This window comes from Coenobita brevimanus, chromosome 73 (assembly GCF_032717465.1).
Source record: "Coenobita brevimanus isolate Jiangsu-jjx chromosome 73, ASM3271746v2, whole genome shotgun sequence".
Taxonomy (NCBI): Eukaryota; Metazoa; Arthropoda; class Malacostraca; order Decapoda; family Coenobitidae; genus Coenobita; species Coenobita brevimanus.
In genome coordinates, this window is record NC_137026.1 from 9,318,461 (window position 1) to 9,325,039 (window position 6,579).

Consider the following 6,579-nt stretch of genomic DNA (forward strand, 5'->3'; position numbering starts at 1 on the left):
TTTCCACAATCCTTGTCTATCCACCCTGTCATATGCTTTCTCCAAATCCATGAAAGCCGCATACAACTTCTTTCCCTTCTCTAGAAACTTTTCCACTAAAGATCTAAGAACGAATATCTGATCTACACAACCTCTTCCCTTCCCAAAGCCTCCCTGTTCTTCTCCAACTAATTTCTCTGTTCTTTCTCTAACTCTGTCTATAAGTATCCTACCATACACTTTTCCAATTATATTAAGAAGACAAATGCCCCTATGATTACCACACACTTCTTTTTTTCCCCTTTTCCTTTGTACAAGGGAATAATTATACCTGACTTCCAATCCTCCGGGACTCTACCTTCCTCCCAGGCCAATCTGCACATCTTTCACATCCATTCTACTACTATCTCTCCCCCATGCTTCAGCATTTCACCACACACTCCATTAATTCCTGGGGCTTTCCCCGATTTAACTTTCTTCATTACTTCCACAACTTCTATCCTACTGATTTCTTCCTGTCTTCTCACCTCCCTCCTTCTCGCAGCCATTCCCCAGCCACTTATACTCGCATTACTTCCATCCTTTACGTTCAACAATTCCTTAGAGTGTTCTCTCCATCTGCTCACTTTTTCTCCCTTCTCCACTAGTAATCTACCATTTTTATCTTTCACTTCCCTGCTAACTTCACTTCCACCCTGTCTTACTCTTTTCACTTCTCTCCAGAACATTTTCTTTCAGTCCCTCCACTTTACACTCAAATTCCTTCCAAATTCCTCATCCACTCTCTTCTTATTCTCTCTTACTAATCTTTTCACCTCCCTCTTTCTTTCCACATATAACTCTCTCTTCCGCCTCTCAACTTCTTCCACGCCCCTATTTCTCATCCATTCATTGTATGCTTTCTTCTTTTGTGCCACAGCCTGCTTCACCTCTTTAGTCCACCACGCTGTTCCTTGCACCCCCCTCCGTCTTCTCTTCCTTCCACACACCACATCACATGCTGCACATATTTCTTCTGTAAATATCTTACACACACCTTCCACGTCTCCCATCTGCTCCAATTCATATTTGCCCAATCGTTCCTCCACTTCTCTCTTATATTCTGCCTTTTTCTCATCCTCTTGTAACCTTTCCACTCTCCTTGCAACTACTCCTTCCTCTCGTCTTTCCCTTCTTCTATTCCTCCATCTTACTTGCATTCTAATTCTGGCCACCACCAAGTAGTGGTCAGAAAGTCCACTCCCCCAACCTCTATACACTCTTGCATCCTTTACACATCTTCGCATCCTTTCATCCACACACACATAATCAATCATTGCCTTCCTTTCATTCACCACCCACCCTTTTCATCACTCGCCATGTATACCTGTGGATCATTTTATGCCTGAAGTGGGTATTGGCTATTACCAACCCCCTCCCAGCACAAATGTCCACTAACGCACTCCCATTCTCATCTATCTCAGCAGGCACACCCCACTCACCAACTATTCCATCCACCTTCACATTCCCAGCTTTACCATTCATATCACCAATCAAAAACACTCTCTCATTCCTTCCAAACTTTTCCATGCACACTTCCACATTTGTCCAGAACTCTTCTCTCACTCTTCTAGCACGATCTTGCGTTGGTGCATACACACACACAATCGCCCACATTTGTATTCCAACTTTCAACTTTACCCACACAATCCTTGACCCAACTGATCCATACTGTCTTATGCTCTTCTTCCATCTTTTACTCACAACTATACATACTCCTTCCTTTGCCCTCTCATTCTCACCTACTCCTGCACATATACCCCATCCATACTCCCATTCTCTCACACTTTCTCCTCTCCATTTTGTTTCAGTTATTCCACATACATCAACTTTCGCACCCTCAAGCACCTGGACAATCTCTCTCTCTTTCACCTCATCATTCACTCCTCTTACCTTCCATGTACTCATTACCAAGTCCTTTGACCGGTCCTGGGTCGTCATCGTTTGGTCAGTCCTTGTCCGAGGCTTCTTGTTTCTTTTTTTAGTTAGTTGTTTTCCGGGGAGGGGCACTAACCCTCCGCCAACCCTTTTAGTCGCCTTTTACGACAAGCAGGAATACTGGGGGAGTATTCTTGAAAACCCCCCTACCCCCAGGGGGTAGTGATAATAATAATAATAAAATTAATAATGATAATAATTATAATAATAATAATAATAATAATAATAATAATAATAATAATAATAAAAATAGTAATAATAATAATAAAAGCAATAACAGCAATAATAATAATAATAATAATAATAATAATAATAATAATAGTAGAGACAATAACAGTAACAATCATCATCATCATCATCATCATCATCATCATAAAATAATAATGCTAAATAATACACAGCAACACTATAATCACATTCCCTATATCGGTAGTCCTTGGTTCGTATTCTCGCCGACTGAGGAAGTTCCCCAACACCTTCTTCCTTGTAGCCCAACACTGGCAGGTGGTTAGTGGCGTGGTAACACTGGCAGGTGGTTAGTGGCGTGGTAACACTGGCAGGTGGTTGGTGGCGTGGTAACACTGGCAGGTGGTTAGAATGAGTATGAGAAAGGAGGAGGGTAAAAAAGAGTTGGAAAAAAGAAACAAAGAGGAGGAGGATTTAAAAGAATATTCAAATGAGAAGAATAAAAAATAGCATAAGAAAAGAGGAGGCGAAAAAAAGTATTGAAAGAAGAGGAGAATTTAGCCATCATCCACTTCTCTCTTCCTTCCACCACACTGCTTAGATAACCTGTCACGCCTCTTGCTGGCCTCACAGATTACATTTTTTTCTTTTTTTTAGAATTTCCATCTTGGACCTAATAACCTTAGAGAAAAAATAACTAATGCCCGTCCACACGAGCGGCAATGTCCTGGCGGGCACTGCCTGCTGAGCGTATATCCCTCGCTTCTTTAGCAGTGGTACTAGATCCAACAGTTCCCGGCGGGCTGTGGCCACTACCGGGCACACCTGCTTTGTTGTCCACACGGCAGACCGGGCAGTGGTTGGGCAGTCGAAGTAGGTCAAGAAATTATAATCTCTGTCTATTAACCTCAGGCATTATTTATCTTAACCCTCTCGAGCACGATAAGTTTCAGTAAGTTTCCGGCGCACGACTTTATCTGCGAAGCCGCCCGGCCCAGCTGCCCGCGCGCGGCAAATAACACGTATTCTCTCCTTATTTTCGCCACCCAAACATCAATATACTGTCAAGAAACTTATGTCATCTTATTCGTCGATGTTTGTTCTAGCTGATAAGCACCACAAAAAAAACAAGAAAACACAAATAAAACAACATTAGGCAGCCGTGAATAAAATTTCGCTACGTCACGTTCACTTCCCAACATCACCATTCGAGTGTTTTCCATCATACAGGAAAATGTTATTAGAAGTTTTGATAGAGAATTTCATCAAATTTCTAAAGAGACAAATCCGGTGTTGATATGATTTGTAGTTTTCGAGAAAATAGCCAAAAACTGAAAGCCATTTTTGAAAAAAAATCAAGGAGCTCTAATATGGAAATTTTCTCGCAGATGTTATGTTTTTATTGCATAATATTATGCAGAATTTCACCAACTTTCTAATGAGCACCTCTTGGTTTCCATACGCCTCAAAGTTCTCGAGTAAATCGCCAAAAACGACTGGGAACTCACGTCCGTACGTCACTTTCGTGATGTGCGCACAGCATATGCAATATTCCCGCCTACGTAACAACGAATTCTTATCATAGATATTACATTGTTATGTCGTGTACATACGTAGAATTTACTGCTCTTTATCATGGTTCTTATAGGAAATAGATACGTTCAATCGTTTTCGAGTAATTGGCCGACAAAGTGAGATTACTCCTCCAAGCGCTTTCGACTTTACCGAAAGTCTGTTCCCCCAACTTTTCCAACAGAAAATGCTCCCAGAGGCTTATATTCTGCAAATGAACATACGTAGAATTTACTGCTCTTTATCATGGTTCTTTCGGGAAATCGATACGTCCAATACTTTTGGAGTAATTGGACGACAAACGTAGAATACTCTTCCCCACCTGCAGGCGAGATAAAAAACACTCTTTCCTTACCTCACCCACGGCTACATATTTTCGCTCGTTACGTTTTATTATTTTCTTTTTTTTACTCAAAGTATACACGTAAAATATCATAAGGTTTTTGATAGTGCTGTCAGAAACTCGACATGACTACTAGTCTTTTTGCCAGATTCTGATAAAGAAGCTGAACTTTCTTCCATCTCATGTGTGTGTATGTAAAAATCATCATTTTTTATGTGTAAAAAATATTGAACTATAGAAATAGGTCAATATACAGATCAACAAAATACGGATAACTCACTTCCTCCAGAGGTGTTGAGATGCTGGCAGTAGCTTGAAGATGAGGAGTTATGTAGTGTGTGAGCGTGTGCATGTGTGGGTGAGCGTGTGCGTGTGTGGGTGAGCGTGTGCGTGTGGGTGAGCGTGTGCATGTGGGTGAGCGTGTGGGTGTGGGTGAGTGTGTGTGCGTGTGTGTGCGTGTGTGTGTGTGTGTGTGTGTGTGTGTGTGTGTGTGTGTGTGTGTGTCTGTGCCTGCAGCGTATTTTCTTCTTTCCTTGCGATACATTTGCCTAAAACACATGCGATCCACACAATAGATTTCTCCATGAACATTCGCTGCACAACATACGTATGTATATGTGGCTGTGGCATGTTTCTTGTCTCTGACACTTGCACTTTGTTTTAGCAAAGTCAGTGAATGCATGAAATATTTCGCTGCGACTCTATTGTATTGGCACTCACCACACTCCTTCACGAACACCCGCAGCATGTTTGACGTATATTTCACACAATTCCATACGCATTTTCACTATCAGAATCACAATAATTCCATCACTAAACACCTCTAATTCTTCCTTCCCGACTATAAAAACTGTACATGATGCCTGCCCCATTCCACACTATGGTACCATAATTTCACCAAGCCAGCCACAATATCTTTCACACAAAATACACTTTAGGCATTGGCTTCATTATATACGTATTTGTAATCACGCCATGGGCCTTGGGGAGGGCGAGAGGCGAAACCCTGCAACAGTGAACAGGCATATCAGCTGGTAGGCCTAACGCTTCATAACGGACACAATTCCTTTTCGTGACATATATCTATGTTCCATCGACAATATCACATACAAATATGCTCATAAATATTGCATTATCACACTGAGTCCATAGGGGCTTCGGCTCAGGAAGGAGGGGGAGAATTAGTAGGAGTTTAAAGGGACTGAAGACACAATGTAACCCACTGCCTGGCTGCTAGGAAGAGACTGAGGTATACTGCTACGTGCTGGGCCCACTGAGACAGCTCAGTGTTGCCCATGCCTTACCATTGGAAAGCGCTATACTCGCTACAATTCGTCAAAATGTGACGCGATTTCGCCAGAAACTTAATTTTTGGCTATTTTTTGTGTGCTTAGGAACGCGATTAGAGTGACTGATCAAATTGAGAAAATCCACATGTCACGCGAATCGCATGATTGTGCCTGAGAGGTATCGAGGGGAAATAATATTAATAATAATAATAATAATAATAACAATATCCCATAGTGCCTTTTCTCCATAACTAGACCTAATAATCTCATCCCTCGATCGTAAATACTGCATTGAAATAAGAGATTAACACTAACTTGTAATCTAGTCACGACGAAGTGCTAAAGAAAGTATGTGTAGCCATTGCATTGTCCTTTTCACCCACTTTAACTAAGTGAAATAAATTGTAAAAGAACGAAAATCTGGGCCAAGTTAGGGTGAAAGGAGCATAGCAGATGAAATATGGTGTTAAGTATTTAGGTGTGGTCATGTTAAGGTGTGTTAAGGCAGGTATCTATCCATCCACAGAGCCCGGAGTAAGTCTTCCTCGAGTGATACTTCAACTCTCACTCCTCCTCGACCCATCCACCCACCCTCAGCCTTCTCAGATTCGCGGGAACTGAGTGAGGCGGAGTGCGACCGTGAGATGTTCAAGGAGGAGGACGAGAGGGCTCGAGGTCCTGCTTCCTCGAGTAGTAGGGACGTGGAGGAGAGCATCAAGGCGGAGTTGGAGGAGCTGCTTCACAGGTACAAGCACCAGCAGCAGCGGGAGGAGCAGAAGAAGCAGCAGCAGGAGGAGAAGCGACGACCTGCAGAGAAGAATCCTTACACTATCAACGTATAGCAATGATGAGAACACACGATATACTCTGTTCACTTTCACTTGGACGAAAATTGCCGTTTCTGTAGCTTGTGATGAGGTGCGACAGTAAATTAACACTATGTGGTGCTAATCACCAAGAACTACTGTGAAATGAATCTACTGTATATGCACAACACCGTCTTTTTCTGCCACCAAGCTCTGTGAAATACGCTGCAAAAAAGAAGAAAATCTGGGCCAAGTTCAGGTGAAGAGACTATGGTTCTCTTGTTGCTCCCAGCCACTGCCAACACAAACACACACACACACACACACACACACACACACACACACACACACACACACACACACACACTATATAAAACCCATTGGACAGGATCGCTTTTGCCCCTTGCATCCGCTCATATGTTACGTT

The 6,579-nt window shown here is 42.3% G+C and overlaps 1 pseudogene; it reads left to right on the forward strand.

Moving 5' to 3' along the window:
• The window catches only part of LOC145407465 (cell adhesion molecule Dscam2-like), an 85,433-nt pseudogene extending 79,245 nt beyond the window's left edge, over positions 1 to 6,188 (forward strand).
• Positions 6,189 to 6,579: the final 391 nt, after the last annotated feature.